Genomic DNA, 16967 nt, shown 5'->3' on the forward strand with positions numbered 1-16967 from the left:
TTCAGCTCAAGAAAATTAACTGAAATCAGCTGAGGCATTGTGTGACCTCACCACAATCCTCCTAGATAAGAGTATCTCAGAGGAAATTATTCTAGCTGGAGGCTCAGAGAAGGACAGCCTTGTTTCAGAAGAAAGAACCATAGAAAGGAGATTTTTCTTTCAGGAAAAAGGTTATTTCCTACTGTTTCAGAAGAAAAATCACAGTAGGCTCTTTTGAAAGCCAAGATGAAAGTAATGAGGGACCATTCCTGATCTTGCAGTTATTAGCAAAAAGTAGTATTGACATGGAGTTACAAACATGACCTCGACTTTCTTAAAATTCAGTTGTGACTAGAATGTAGGAAACAGATCACGGGGCTTTTGGTATTAATTAAGTAAGAAAGAAAAAAGTGTTTCTTGGACATATTGTTTCCTTTGTTCTGTATTTGGACACTTACGATTATCGGTTAACAAAGTGAATCAACCATATCTTTTGAATGTGCCTTCTGGTCCTCATGTAAAGTAATGTGATCTTTCACCTGAATTCTTAAAAAACACTGCCTCAGTCCAAAAATCATTATTTATAATAACATTATTCCCTATGTTGCATATAAGGTTCAGTAAAATCATTATTTATAATAACATTATTCCCACCGGGCAGGGTGGCTCACGCCTTTAATCCCAGCATTTTGGGAGGCTAAGGTAGGTGGATCACGAGGTCAAGAGATTGAGACCATCCTGGCCAAAACGGTGAAAGCCTGTCTCTACTAAAAGTACAAAAATTAGCTGGGTGTGGTGCTGCACTCCTGTAGTCCCAGCTACTCAGGAGGCTGAGACAGGAGAATCGCTTGCACCCGGGAGGCAGAGGTTGCAGTGAGCTGAGATCACACCATTGCACTCCAGCCTGGCGACAGAGTGAGACTCCATCTCAAAAATTAAAAAATTAAAATAAAAAAAGATAACATTATTCCCTATGGATGCCTATAAGGTTCAGTAACCTGTCAGCTTCTAAGTAGCAACGCTGCTATTCAAAGCCTGGTGGCCCCAAATCTGTCCACCAAATATACCATACCATCTACTGCAGCATTGCAGCAAAACCCCAGAAGCGATGAGCCTGTTAAGAAACATTCATAAAATAATAGGAAACTTTTGCTCTGAACTTAGAGAAAGTTAGAAAATACAGAAATAGCTTTAGCAGAGGGATCCACAAGATTGTTTAGCCTCAACTATAGTAAAACCATCATCCAGCTATCTCTGTCCTGGTCCACTATGGCGGAAGGGACTGTGAGTTGCCTACACAATATCGAGTTTTCCCACTTCCTGACTTAAAAATGTGCTATTTGGGGGGCCAGGCATGGTGGCTCATGCCTATAATCCCAGCATTTTGGGAGGTTGAAGTGAAGAAATCGAGACCATTCTGGCTAACATGATGAAACCCCATCTCTACTAAAATACAAAAAAGTAGCCAGGGGTGGAGGCTCAGTCCCAGCTACTCAGGAGGCTGAGGCAGGGGAATTGCTTGAACCAGAGAGGCGGAGGTTGTAGTGAGCCAAGACTGCACCACTGCACTCTAACCTGGGGACACAGCAAGACTCCGCCTCAAAAAAAAAAAAAGTGTTATTTGGGATGACAACGTCCTCAGCCTAAAGCTCTCCCAACCTCCTTGGTGTCTAGAAGTGTTCAAGTAAATGTAAGCAGAAGTTAAGTAGATGGAAGCCAGGGAAACTCTTTAAAGCAAACTGATTCGGCTGAGACATATGTACTTTTGCCATTCTACTTTCTTCGCCTTGGAACGTGGAAATAATAGCTGGAGCACCAGTGTGGCAGGCCAGGTCTCACTAACGCAGGCCTCCATAACAACTGTTTCAGTACTGACTGAGTGGTTAAGTTAAATATTAACAGCTAAAAAAGCCACTGCCCTTATACAAAGGCTGAAATGTAACAAAAGCCCACCAAGAGTTTTGCCTAGGCCTTTCCTGGGCTTTAAAGCATGACAGAATAATGAAGGAATTCTTAACAGGACCCATTTAGGATTAAACTAGTTTTATTGTGGGTCTGAAGAAACTCCCCAGGCCTCCACAAACAAGTTTATTGGGAGTCTGAAGGAGCTCCCCGCACCTCCTTGATTTTGCAGGAGACAAGATAAGGGTAATCACCCCAGCACCTGAATCCATTTAGATTAAGTAAATTTACTGAAGCTGCAGAGGAAGGTTTCAGGACTCAGACCTTAGTTATAGATGGAAAGAAATTAATCACTATGTCTTTTGATGAATGCACACACACGTAGACATAGCTTAGAAAGTATATAAGCTCTGGAAAACTGTAATTTTGAGTTGGTCTGTCAATAATTTCCAGGCCGTCTCCCTATAACCAGTTGCAGAAATAAAAACTCTCTTCCACCCCAGTTCATCTGCATCTCTTTACTGGGCCACGAGAAACAGCAGCTGATCATCAGTTTGGTCCAGGAACATGAGAAGCATCTTGTAGTCACAAGAAGATGTATGGCAGGTTGGCCAGCACCAAAGACAGAGAAAAGAATGTCAGAAGGAACCTGGGAACCTGTGACCCTGGATTTGCCATACAAGCCCCGAACTACTTAACTCTGAATTTCTTTCATGTTTAAGCAACTCTCATTTGGGTTTTCTATAAAATGTGATTGAATCCTAATCCTGAGTGATGCCTTATGTAATTTTTCAACTCTAATTATCCTGAATATCTTTTATTTATTTATTTTTGAGACAGAGTGTCAATCTGTCACCCAGGCTGGAGTGCAGTGATGTGATCTTGGCTCACTGCAACCTCCACCTCCCGGGTTCAAGCGATTCTCCTACCTCAGCATCCTGAGTAGCTGGGATTACCATACACACCACCACACCCAGCTAATTTTTGTATTTTTAGTAGACACAGGTTTTCACCATGTTGGCCAGGATGGTCTCGAACTCCTGACCTCAAGTGATCCACCCACCTCAGCTTCACAAAGTGCTGGGATTACAAACATGAGCCACCATGCCTGGCCCTATCCTCAATATCTTTTTTGTTGCCAGGAATTTACAAGAGCTATTCATAAGTTGTATTCTTACTCATAACTTATTTTCTGCCTCGCATTTTTGCCTCTCTGCAACTCGTGCCCCAATGGCCTCAAAATCATGTCTTTATCTCTCTCAGTTCTACCCAAGAGCATAGTAATGTTGACTTCTCCTGGGATTCACAGCATATACTATAAACAGGGGAAAATGGAATATTAATAAAGGTAGAAATGAGCAGTAAATGCAAAAGTCAATAGCTCGGTCTGGATGTCAAAGGGAAAAACGGTCATGGAAAATTAAAGTTAAGAACCCTGTCCAGAATCACAACAGGTCCAGTAATTAATGAAACCAGGGCTTAAACCTAATGACTCTTCTGTGATGTCAGTCTCAGGAAATGACTGATAGTGAACCGGCAAGAAGGAAGTGGAAGGAGCTTCCAATTGAGGATGACAGGTTTATCAATGTCCTTGACCGGAGAGGAGAAAGGTGGACAGTTCTCATTTACAAACAGCCAGAAGCCATGAGAGTGGGGGGCCATTTTAAGAAGCCAAAAAAACTAATGAGGAAGTGGTAAATGAAATAAGTAGGCTTGGAGGCGCCTTTCAACCACCAGTTAAAAAAAAAGTGTGGGGGTGGGGAAGCAGATCTACAAGCAAGAATACTCAGCTACAAAGCAGGAATTGACACAGGCCTATCAAACTGCATAATGGCTGCTTTTTATTACCAACTAATGCGACATTCATCCCTGACCCTGACCTTAAAGTCATCCTCTGACCATGGAGGACTTTCAGGTTCTTCATCATTTTTGGCAATATTTTTGGAGCATATATACATATATACGTGTGTGTGTTTATATATATATAATTCCCATAATCATCCCCTCAGAAGAAGAATTACTAAAAAGTCTGTGCTGTAAAAACTTTGAGGGTATGTGGTGCTCTCCCCCGAATCATCAGTATAGTTTTTTTACTATATGCAAAGCTTTGTGCTGGAGAGTCACTCACAGCTTGCTGATGAAAGTGAGCGAAGTTCACGGTATGTAAAACTTGGGCACACGGGGACTATAAACCCTAACTTCCTGGGTGAAGCCCCCTTTCTGTCTGTCTTATTGCTGATCTGTATCATATCATCGTAAAAATGTCCTAGCTAGTTTGTAACAAGTTATCTTCAGATTTGCAGACTTCAGAAGTATAATTTATTTCTTGTGGAATACAGTCATAACCTTAAGCTATACATACTAGTTTGTTGTCAAGGAAATTGTTTTCCCTCCTTGATATGAAACATCCCTAGCAAAGAGCCAAAATTACTTCATCAGTTATTTCCTCCACTTTATCACTAAGAAAATATTAAGACTTTTGGTTTCTTTCTTTGGGCCTAATTATAATAAATTGATATTCATAAGCAGATTCTTTTCTTCAAACTATATGAATTTATCTTCCACAGGCCCAAATATTTCTACCCCAACCCATAACCCTGTCAATGCTTTTAGCTTCTAGAGAGAATAAGAATTGAATGCAAGATGCAGACATTTAAAATATAAGTAAAATCTTGAGGCTGGGTGCAGTGGCTCATGCCTGTAATTCCAGAACTTTGAGAGGCCGAGGTGGGCAGATCACCTGAGGTCAGGAGTTTGAGACCAGCCTGGCCAATATGGTGAAACTCCGTCTCTACCAAAAATACAAAAATCAGCTGGGGATGGTGGCACTCAACTGTAATCCCAGCTACTCGGGAGGCTGAGGCACAAGAATCGCTTGAACCCAGGAGGCAGAGGTTGCAGGGAGCTGAGATCGTGCCACTGCACTCCAGCCTGAGACTCTTTCTCAAAAAAAAAAAAAAAAAAAAAAAATCTTGAAAAGGAAGCTTTGTTTTGAACGACTGACGGCTTTTCTCAAGAAGAGTAAGTATGGCTTGAAAACATCTTTTGTAAAATTTTTAAATGCTTATTTAACAAATAGAATTTGCACATATGCAAGGGGTACATCGTGATTTGATAAACATAGTGTGTACTGATTACCACAATCAAATTAACCAACATACCCCTCGACACACAGAGTTATCTTTGTGTGTTACTGCAGGGATGACACTTAAAATCTATCTTCTTACCTAATTTTAAGTAAACACAGCATTATCAACTATATTCACCATGTTGAACATTAGATCCACTGAACTTATGAACTTACTCATCTTAAAACCAAAAGTTTGTAGACTATGACTAATAACTTCCCTAATCCCTCACCCTGCAGCCCCTGGCAACCACCATTCTACCCTTTTTTAGATTCCACATATAAGCAGACAAAACAATATTTGTTGTTCTGTGTTTGGCTTATTTTACTTACCATCATGTCCTCCAGATTCATTCCTGTTATTGCAAACAGCAGGATTTCCTTCTTCTTTACGACTAAATAAAATTCCATTGTGTATACCCATCGCATTCTTTATTCATTCTTTGGCTGACAGATACTTAGGCTGTTTCCATATCTTGGTTATTGTGAATAGTGTGATTATGAACATGGGGTGCAGATGTCTCTTTGAGACAGATTTCATTTCTTCCGAGAAGTGGGCTGGCTGGATATGGTAGCTCTATTTTTAACTTTTTGAAGAACCTCCATACTGTGTTTTGATAATGGCTGTACTGATTGATACTTTCACCAACAATATACAAAGATTCTCCCTCACCAACACTTACTATCTCCTGTCATTTTGATACAAACCATTATAACAGATGCAAAGTGATATCTTATGGTGGTTTTGATTTGCATTTCTCTCATGATTAATGATGCTGAGCAGCTTTTCACATGCCTGTCAGCCATTTGTATATCTTCTTTGGGAAAATATCCATTCAAGTCCTTTGCCAGTTTTTTAATTGGGCTTTTTGTTTTCTTGTTAATGAGTTGTGTGAAATCCTTTATGTAAATTCCTTATATATCTGGATATTAACTCCTTATCAAACATATGGCTTTCAAATATTTTCTCCCATTCTGTAGGCTGCTTTTTAATCCCGTTGATTGTTGCCTTTGATATGCAGAAGTTTTTTAGTTTAACGTAGTCCCATTTCGTTATTTTTGCATTTGTTGCCTTTGCTTTTGTTGTCATAGCCAAAAAAGTCATTGCCAAGACCAGTGTCAAGCTTTTCGCTCATGTTTTCTTCCAAGAGTTTTATGATTTCAGATCTCACATTTAATTGTCTTTAATTCAATTGAAGTTAATTGTTGTATATGTTGTAAATCAAGGGTCTAATTTCAATCTTTTGCCTATGGATATCCAGTTTTCCCAATACTATTTATTGAAGAGATTATCTTTTTCCCTTTGTGTATTCTTGGCACCCTTGTCAAAAATTAGTTGCCCATATAGGTTTGGGTTAATTTCTAGTCTTTCTATTCTGTTCCAGTGGTCCTAGTGGCAGTTTTTAGGCCAGTTCCATGCTGTTTTAATTACTATAGCTTTGTAATGTAGTTTAAAACCAGGAAGAGGTGCCTCCAGCTTTATCCTTCTTTCTCAAAATTGCTTTGGCTACTTGGGCTCTTTTGTGAGTCCATACAAATCGTAGGATTGTTTTTCTTATATCTGTGAAAAATGCTACTAAAATTTTGATAGGCCTTATATTGAATCTGTATATTGGTTTCAATAGTATGGGCATTTTAACAATATTAATTATTCCATTCTTTAAACAGAGGATACCTTTCCATTTATTTCTGTCTTCTTCAATTTGTTTTTTTTTTTCTCACTTTGTTGCACAGGCTGCAGTGTAGTGGCATAATCATGACTTACTGCAACCTCAAACTCCTGAAATCAGGCAATCCTTCTGCCTCAGCCTTCAATTTCTTTCATTAACATTTTACAGTTTTCAATGTACAGATCTTTCACATCCTTGGTTAGTTTTATTCCTAAGTATTTTATTCTTTTTGATGCTATTGTAAATAGAATTGTTTTCTTAATTTCTGGATAGTTGTCAGTATACAGAAATGCAACTAATATTTGTATGATAATTTTGTATCTTGCAACTTTACTGATTTATTATTTCTAATTGTGGAATCTTTAGGGTTCTTTTATAAGACTATGACATCTGCAAATAGAAACTATTTAGCTTCTCCCTAATTTGGATGCCTTTCATTTCTTTTTCTTGCCTAATTGCTCTAGCTAGGACTTCTAGTATTATGTATAACAGAAGTGGTGAGTGCGGTCATCCTTCTCTTGTTCTTGGTTTTAGAAGAAAAGCTTTTACCTTTTCACCACTGAGTATGATGTTAGTTGTGAGCAGTTATTATGTTGAGGTATATTCTTTCTAAACCTGATTTGTTAATTGTTTTTAAAGGATGTTGAATTTTGTGAAATACTTTTTCTGCATCTGTTGAGAGGATCATATAATTTTTATCCCTGATTCTGTTAATGTGGTATCTCACATTTACTAATTTGCATATATTTGAACCTTCCTTGCATCTCAAAGATACATTTTATTGATTATGGTGTATGATGTCTTTAGTGTGCTGTTGAATTAGGTTTGCTGGTATTTTGTTGTGAACTTTTACATCTATGTTCATCAGTGATATTGGTCTGGAATTTTCTTGTATTGTCCTTCTCTGGCTTTGGTATGAGGGTGTTGCAGGGCTAATCAAATGAATTTGGAAGTGTTCCCTCCTCTTGAATTTCTTGGGAGAGTTTGAGAAGGATTGGTGTTAATTTTTATTTAAAGGCATAGTAGAACTCACCAAAGAAGCCATCTGGTTTGGGGTTTTTCTTTGTTGGAGCTTTTTTATTATTGGTTTAATCTCCTTACTTATTTGGTCTGTTCATATTTTCTATTTTTTCATGATTCAGTCTTTGTAGGTTGTATGTTTCTAGGAATTGATCCATTTCTTTCAGGTTATGCAATTTGTAGGTATTTAATTATTCACAGTAGTCTCCTAGGATTCTATTTCTTTGGTATTAGCTGTAAACATGTATACCTCTGATACACTGCACGTTCAGTTCCAAACCACCACAACAGAGCAAATACCACAATAACATAGGTCATATCCATCTTTCAGTTTCCCAGTACATATGAAAGTTATGTTTACACAATACTGTAGTCTAGTAAGTGTGTAATACCATTATATCTAAAACAACAATGCACACATCTTTAAAATACTTTATTGCTAAAAAATGATAGCAATCATCTAAGTCTTCATTGAGTCATAATCTTTTTCGCTGATGGAAGGTCTTCTCTCATTACTGATGCCTGCTGACTGATCAGGTTGGTGGTTGCTGAAGGTTGGGATGGCTGTGGCAATTTCTTAAAATAAGACAAGTTTAATGCATTGATTGTTCCTTTCATGAAAGATGTTGCTGTAGTGGGCAATACTGTCTGGCTGCATTTTACCCACAGGAGAACGTTTTTCAAAACTGGAGTCAATCCTCCCAAACTCTGCCACTGGTTATCAACTAACTTTGTGAAATATTTTAAATCCTTTGTTGTCACTTCAACAATATTCACATGCCTTCACCAGGAACAGATTCCATCTTCAAGAAACCACTTTTTTTTGTTCGTCCATAAGAAGCAAGTACTCATCCATTCAAATTTTATCCTAGGATCGCAGGAATTCAGTCACATCTTCAGGCTTCACTTCTAATTCCAGCTCTCTTGCTATTTCCACTACATCCGCAGTTCCTGCCTCCACTGAAGTCTTGAACCTCTCAAAATCACCCAGGAGGGCTAGAATCAACTTCTTCCAAACTCCTGTTCATACTGATAGTTTGACCTCCTTCCATGAATCACAAATATTTCTAATAGCATTTAAAATGGTGACTCATTTCCAGAGGGTTTTCAATTAACTTTGCCCAGATCCATCAGAAGAATTACTGTCTATGACAGCTATAGCCTTACAAAATATATTTCCTAAACAATAACATTACAAAGTTGAAATTCCTCCTTGATCCATGGGATACAGAATGGATGTTGTGTTAGCAGACACAAAAACAACATTTATCTTCTGTACATCTCCATCAGAGCCCTTGGTGACTAGGTGCACTGTTAATGAGAAGTAATATTTTGAAAGGAAGCTTTTTTTCGGAGCAGTAAGTCTCAAAAGCGGCCAATACTCAGCAGACGACGCCGTAAACAGGTGCGTTGTCATTCAGGGTCTGTTCTTCCATTTATGGAGCACAGACAGAGTAGATTTCATGTAATTTTTAAGGGTCCTATGATTTTCGGAATGGTCAATGAGCATTGGCTCCAGCTTAAAGTCACCAGCTGTATTAGCCCTTAATAAGAGAATGTGCCTGTCCTTTGTAACTTTGAAGCTGGGTATTGACTCTCTTCTCTAGCTGTGTAAGTCCTCAATGGTACCTTCTGCTACCAGGCTTCTATAGAGCTGTTTCATCTACATTGAAACCTGATGTTTAGTGTAAGCACCTTTACCAATAATCTTAGCTAAATATTCTGGATTACTTGCTGCAGCTCCTACATCAGCATTTGCTGCTAATTTGCGCGTTTATGTAATAGAGATGGCTTCTTCCCTTAAATCACATGAACCAATCTCTGCTAGTATCGAACCCTCCTTCCACAGCATTGCCTTTCTCAGTCTTCATAGAACTAAAGAAAGACCTTGCTCTGGATTAAGCTTTGGCTTAAGGGAATGTTGTGGCTGGTCTGGTCTTCTAGCCAGAGCACTCAAGCTTCTGTATATCAGCAATAGGCTGTTTTGCTTTATCTTTTTTTTGAGACAAAATCTTGCTCTGTCGCCCAGGCTGGAGTGCAGTGCTGTGATCTTGGCTCACTACAACCTCCACCTCCTGGGTTCAAGCGATTCTCCTGCCTCAGCCTCCCTCGCGGCTGGGTCTACAGGTGCGTGCCACACCCAGATATATATAGTATTTTTAGTAGAGACAGGGTTTCACCATGTTAGCCAGAATGGTCTTGATTTCCTGACCTCGTGATTTGCGCACCTTGGCCTCCCTAAGTGCTGGAATTACAGGCATGAGCCACTGTGCCCGGCCTGCTTGCTTGCTTGCTTTCATTTATTTTTGAGACAGAGTCTCACTCTGTCACCTAGGCTGGAGTGCAGTGGCACAATCTCAGCTCATGGCAACCTCCGCCTCCTGGGTTCAAGCAATTCTCCTGCCTCAGCCTCCCAAGTAGCTAGAATTACAGGTGTGTGCCACCGCACCTGGCTAATTATTTATTTTTTGTAGAGATGGGGTTTCACCATGTTGGTCAGAATGGTCTCGATCTCCTGACCTCATGATCCACCTGCCTCTGCCTCCCAAAGTGCTGAGATTACACGCGTGAGCCACCACACTCAGACCTGGAATAGTACTTTTAATTTCCCTCAAGAGTGTTTCCTTGGCCTTCACAACTTGACTGTTTGACACGACAGGCCTAACTGGGTTTTCGACATGCCTTCTTCACTAAGCTTAATCATTTTGACATTTTGATTTAAAGTGAGAGATGGGCAACTATTCCTTTCACTTGAACAATTAGAAGCCCTTGTAGGTTATTAATTGATTTAATCTCAATATATTGTGTCTCAGGGCAGAGGGAGGCCCAGTGAGAGGGAAAGGCTGTTCACTGTAGTAGTCAGAGCCCACACAATTTCTACTGATGAAATTCACCTTCTTACATGCGCAGTCTGTGATGGCCCAAAGCAATGACCATTGTAACATCAAAGATCACTGATCACAATCAGCATAACAGACATAATAATGAAAAAGGCTGAAATACTGTATGAACTACCAAAGTGGGACACAGAGACACAGAGTGAGCACATGCCGGAAAAATGCTGCCAACAGACCTGCTCCATGCAGGGTTGCCACAAACCTCCAGTTTGTAAACAATGCAATAAAGTCAAGCACAATAAACCAAGTATGCCTGTATCTCTTCTTTCATTTATAACTTCTTTGGATTCCCTCTTTTTTCTTGGTAAGGCTGAAGTTTTGTCCATTGTGTTTCTCTTCAAAAAAACAAATCCATCTCGTTGATCTTTTCCACTGACTCCTTAGTCTCTTTCCCTCCAATCTTTGTCTCCCTCCTTCTGCTGACTTTGGGCTTAGTTTGTTCTTTTTCTAGTTTCTTGAGGTGTGAAATTGGGTTGTTCATTTAAGATCTTTCTTCCTTCTGAATGTAGGTATTTATCGCTCTAAACTTCCTTTAGAGTTGCTTTTGCTGCATCCTGTAACTTTTGGTATGTTGTGTATCCATTTTTTTAATTATTATTATACTTTAAGTTCTGGGGTATATGTGCAGATTGTGCAGGTTTGTTACATAGGTGTACACGTGCCATGGTGTTTTGCTGCATCCATCACCCCGTCATTGACATTAGGTATTTCTCCTAATGCTATCCCTCCCCAACCTCCCCACCCCCACCCCCACTATTCTTCCCCTAGCCCCCCACTCCCCAGGCCCCGATGTGTGATGTTCCCCTCCCTATGTCCATGTGTTCTCATTGTTCAACACCCACTTATGAGTGAGAATATTTGGTGTTTGGTTTTCTGTTCTTGTATTAGTTTGCTGAGAATGATGGTTTCCAGCTTCATCCATGTCCCTGCAAAGGACATGAACTCATCCTTTTTTATGGCTGCATAGTATTCCATGGTGTATATGTGCCACATTTTCTTTATCCAGTCTATCACTGATGGGCATTTGGGTTGGTTCCATGTTTTTTCTATTGTGAACAGTGTCACAATAAACATATGTGTGCATGTGTCTTTATAACAGAATGATTTATAATCCTCTGGGTATATATCCAATAATGGGATTGCTGGGTCAAATGGTATTTGTGGTTCTAGATCCTTGAGGAATCGCCACACTGTCTTCCACAATGGTCGAACTAATTTATACTCCTATCAACAGTGCAAAAGCATTCCTATTTCTCCACATCTTTTCCAGCATCTGTTGTCTCCTGATTTTTTTTTATTTTTTGAGACGGAGTTTCGCTCTTGTTACCCAGGCTGGAGTGCAATGGCGCGATCTCGGCTCACCGCAATCTCCGCCTCCTGGGTTCAGGCAATTCTCCTGCCTCAGCCTCTCGAGCAGCTGGGATTACAGGCACGCACCACCGTGCCCAGCTAATTTTTTGTAATTTTAGTAGAGACGGGGTTTCACCATGTTGACCAAGATGGTCTCGATCTGTTGACCTCGTGATCCACCCACCTCGGCCTCCCAAAGTGCTGGGATTACAGGCTTGAGCGAGGGCGCCCGGCCGTCTCCTGATTTTTTTAATGATCGCCATTCTAACTGGTGGGAGGTGGTATCTCAATGTGGTTTGTGTATCTGTTTTCATTTGTCTCAAGACACTTTCTAATTTCCCTTTGGATTTCTTCAACCCAGTGGCTGCTCAGGATTGTGTGCTTGATTTCTACATATTTGTCCATTTTTCATAATTCCTGTTATTAATTTCTAATTTTATATCATTATGATCAAAACGGTACTGGAGTTGATCTCAATCTTCTTAAAAGTCTTGTTTTGTGGCCCAACATATAATCTCTAGCCCGGTGAATGTTACATGTGTGCTTGAGAAGAATGTATTCTGCTGCTATTGGATGAGATGCTCTGTACATGTCTGTTAGGTCCACTTGGTCTATAATGTTATTCAGGTCACTGTTTCCTCATTGATTTTCCGTCTGGACGATCTATCCATTGTTGAAAAGAGTACTGAGGCAACCTGCTGGGTACTGTTGGGTGCTATTGTTATATTGCTATCTATTTTTTCCATTCAGTTCTGTTAATATTTGCTTTATGTATTTAGGTGCTTCAATGTTGGGTGCATATATATTTATAATTGTTATATCCTCTTGATCAACTGACCTCTCTATTATTTGATAGTGATCTTCTTTGTCTTCTGTGACAGATTTTGACTGACAGTCTATTTAGTCTGATATAAATAAAGGCACTCCTGCTCTCTTTTGGTTACTATTTCCATGGAATATCTTTTTCCATCCCTTTACTTTCAGCCTAAGTATGTCTTTAAGTCTAAAGTGAATTTCTTTCAGGCAGGATATTGTTAGATCTTGGGTTTTCTTTTAATCCATTTGGCCACTCTTGATCTTTGGTTGGGGAATTCAATCCATTTATATTTAAACTAACTATTGAGAGTTAAGGACTTAACTATTTTGTTTTGTTTTGAGGTTCATTTGTTCCTTTCTTCCTCTCTTACAGTCTTCCTTTGTGATTTAAATATTTTTTTTTGTAGTGGTATTGATTCATTTCTTTATCTTTTGTATATATACTAAAGGTACTTATGTTCTTTGGGGTTACCATGGTCCTTACATAAAACATCATCTCATAACATTTTGTTTAAACTGGTAACAACTTAATTTCAATCATATACAAAAATTCTACACTTTATGGGCGTGGTGGCTCACACCTATAATCCCAACACTTTGGTAGGCAGAGGGAGGTGGATCACCTGAGGTCAGGAGTTTGAGACCAGCCTGACCAACATGGTGAAATCCCGTCTCTAATACAAATACAAAAATTAGCCAGACATGGTGGTACACGCCTGTAGTCCCAGCTACTCAGGAGGCTGAGGCAGGAGAATCGCTTGAACCCAGGAGGCAGATTGCATCACTGCACTCCAGCCTGGGTGACAGAGCAAGAATCTGTCTCAAAAACAAAAAAATGATCCACACTTTTACTTATCCCCCACCACCATTCTATGGTGTTGATGTCACACTTAGGCCTTTTTATACTGTGTATTCATCAACAAATTATGCAGGTATAGTGATTTTCAACAGTTTTGTCTTAACGTTTATACTAGAGCTAAAGTAAACTTCTAATGTCTAGTTATACATGGTTGGTCTGCCTGATGTTATTTAACCCTCAACCTTCTGCACAGTTCTCTTTGGTTTTTACCTTAAGCTTCACCCCATTTCTAATCTGCCATTATATCCAATATTGACAGGGCAAAGATAGGGAGTAGGAGGAAGAAGAGAAGAAAAAGACATTGCCACAGGCTGCTTAGCAGTGGGGTGAAGCTCAGCAGATGGTGAGGTTGTCTGCACACTGTCTGGTAACTTTGAAGCTGAAAACCCAAGTCCATGTCAGAATGGCTCTGTCAAAGCAATAGAATTTAAATGTCATGAAACTCTTTCTCAGGGTTATTCTTCCTTAAAAGCACATTCTTCTTCAGTTCTAACTGCATGTCCTCAATAAGCTGCTTTCAGATCCATTGTTGAATTTCCTTAGGTACAACTATGAGCCTAAGGGTGAAGCTTTTCCTATCAGGCTTCATGAGAAAATAAAAATTAAAAACTTGAAAATATTGTTTAGGCCTTAGTTAAAATTAAAGAGAGAACTCATGTGTGATAGATACTTAGTGAAGCCCAAGCATGGTGGCTCACACCTGTAATCCCAGCACTTTGGGATGCTGAGGCAGGCAGATCACAAGGTCAGAAGTTCGAGATCAACATGGCCAATATTGTGAAACCCCATCTCTACTAAAAAGTACAAAAATTAGCTGGGCATCGTGGCGTGTGCCTGTAATCCCAGCTACTTGGTAGGCTGAGACAGGAGAATTGCTTGAACCCAGGAGGTGGAGATTGTGGTAAGCCGAGATCACACCATTGCCCTCTAGCCTGGGCAACAGAGAAAGACTCCATCTCAAAAAAAAAAAAAAAGAAACGATTAGTGAGAAGGTTCAAGAAAAATAACTTTGATACAGGTTATTTAAAAATTCAGAATGCACCAGCCTGGCCAACATGGTGAAACCCCATCTCTACTTAAAAAAAAAAAAAAAAAAAAAAAATTAGCAGGGCATGGTGGTGTGTGCCTATAGTCCCAGCTACTCGGGAGGCTGAGGCAGGAGAGCTGCTTGAGCCCAGAAGGCAGAGGTTGCAGTGAGCCGAGCTCATGCCACTGCACTCCATCCTTGGTGACAGAGTGAGACTCTGACTCAGAAAAACAAACAAAGAATTCAGGATGCAGTGTCAAAAACACTAAGAAGTACTTTTATTTGATGGTCTTCAGAGCCCAACGAACAAAGAACACTTACGCAACAGACACAAATTTCTGCCTTAAGTTTAAATGTGCACATGCTCTGTCTCTCATCAAACTAATAAGTAGCTCTTAAATGCTGGCAAGTAATATCAGGGAACCTCTGTGAGTTTTGAACTGTAAACTTAAGACTATGTACATTTGTTACAGAAAACTGAATTTCTTAGAATGTATATGATAAACAAAGGTTTACATAAAGTTGGAAACTACGTTTGACACAGAAAACTGATTTTGTTCATTCATCTTGTCATAATCAACTCAATATCTATGATGTGCTCACTAATCTTGTAATTAATCTCATCAATATATAAACTATCTAGAGTCTCGTGCTAGTTGGAAAAATACCTAGACTCACACACTAAGACATTTTACTCCCAGTTAAATTGTAAATAAAATTGAATTTATAGTTGGCCAGGCTCAGTGGCTCAAGCCTGTAATCCCAGTAATTTGGGAGGCTGAGGTGGGCAGATTACCTGAGGTCAGGAGTTCAAGACCAGTGTGGCAAACATGGTGAAATCCCCTCTCTACAGAAATACAAGAATTAGCCAGGTGTGATGGTGGGTACCTGTAACCCTAGCTATTTGGGAGACTGAGGTGGGAGAATTGCTTGAACCCAGGAAGTAGAGGTTGCAGTGTGCTGAGTCACGCCATTGCATTCCAGCCTGGGCCACAAAGAGAGACTCTGTCTCAAAAAAAAAAAAAAAAATCATTTATAGTAGATCCCAGCCTGGGTGACAGAGCAAGACTCTGTCTCCAAAAAAAGAAAAAAAATTAGATTCAGGGGTACACGTGCAGGTCTGTTAGATGGATATATTGTGTGATGCTGAGGTTTGGGTTCCTATTGAATCCCTCACCCAAATGATAAACATAGTACCCAGTAGAGAGTTCTTCAATCCCTGCCCTTCTTCCGGATTCCCAGTGTCTACCATTTCCATAGCTTCATTTCTTTTTCTTTTTTTTGAGATGGAATCCCTTTCTGCTGCCCAGGCTGGAGTGTAGTGGCACGATCTCGGTTCACTGCAACCTCCACCTCCTGGGTTCAAGCAATTCTCCTGCCTAAGCCTCCTGGGTAGCTGGGATTACAGGCACCCACCACCACGCCTGGCTAATTTTTTTATTTTTAGTAGAGATGGGTTTCACTATATTGGTCAGGCTGGTCTCAAACACCTGACCTTGTGATCCACCCGCCTTGGCCTCCCAAAGCGCTGGGATTACAGGTGTAAACCATTGTGCTTGGCCCACAGATTCATTTCCAAAACGACAATGCATAGTGTCATTCTTCCACAAACTTGTCACACTGTTTGCCCAGGTGAGCAATATATTGTTTTAATAAGAAAACTGTTTGCCCAGATGAGCAAACTGTTTGTCCTGATAAATTGATTTGCAAGACTTCCCTAAAGCAAACAGTGAATTTATTTATTAATTTACTGTCTTATCTTCCTGAGCAAGAATTTCTTAGAACAAAGAGTTAAGTTATATTGACATGGGTGAGCTCATACTGAGAGAATGTGCTCTCTTTCCAGATCCACAAGGGGGCGTAGTTTTAAGGGCAAGAACTTCCCAGCATCATGCCCGCCTTCCATCTCTCTCTATCTGGGAGATTTGATGGTCTCTGTTTTAATTTTCAGCTGTGGGAAGAATCAAAAGTCAGTCACTCCAGTGGAAGTTCTAAGGAACTCCTTTCATTGGCCATTGGTCTTAGAGAAGGTGGGGGTTACTCCCAGGTTAAAAGTCACCTTCTTCCACACCCCTTCAACTCCATGTTTGGGTCCTCTTCCACGAACAAACACTCCCTTCGTGGAAGCCGTCTTTCTCTCTCCTGGATTTCCCCTCTGGAGTCCCCTTCCACACTCTCTTGTGGAAGCCTGTCTTCCCCTCCCGAACTCCATCTCTCTCTGTCTCTAGTCCCTTCCACTCAGTGTGGAAGCTGCTTTCCTCTCCCGGATTCCATCTGTCTGGATTCTCTCACTCAGTGTGGGAGTTAACTGTTTCTTTCT

General features: G+C 40.1%; 1 protein-coding gene across 6 annotated transcripts in view; it reads right to left on the minus strand.

The window, feature by feature from the left end:
* BICD1 (BICD cargo adaptor 1) overlaps positions 1 to 16967 on the minus strand; it is a 305969-nt gene that overhangs the window by 206385 nt on the left and 82617 nt on the right. The window lies entirely within an intron of this gene.

This window comes from Callithrix jacchus, chromosome 9 (assembly GCF_049354715.1).
Source record: "Callithrix jacchus isolate 240 chromosome 9, calJac240_pri, whole genome shotgun sequence".
In the NCBI taxonomy this organism is placed as follows: domain Eukaryota; kingdom Metazoa; phylum Chordata; class Mammalia; order Primates; family Cebidae; genus Callithrix; species Callithrix jacchus.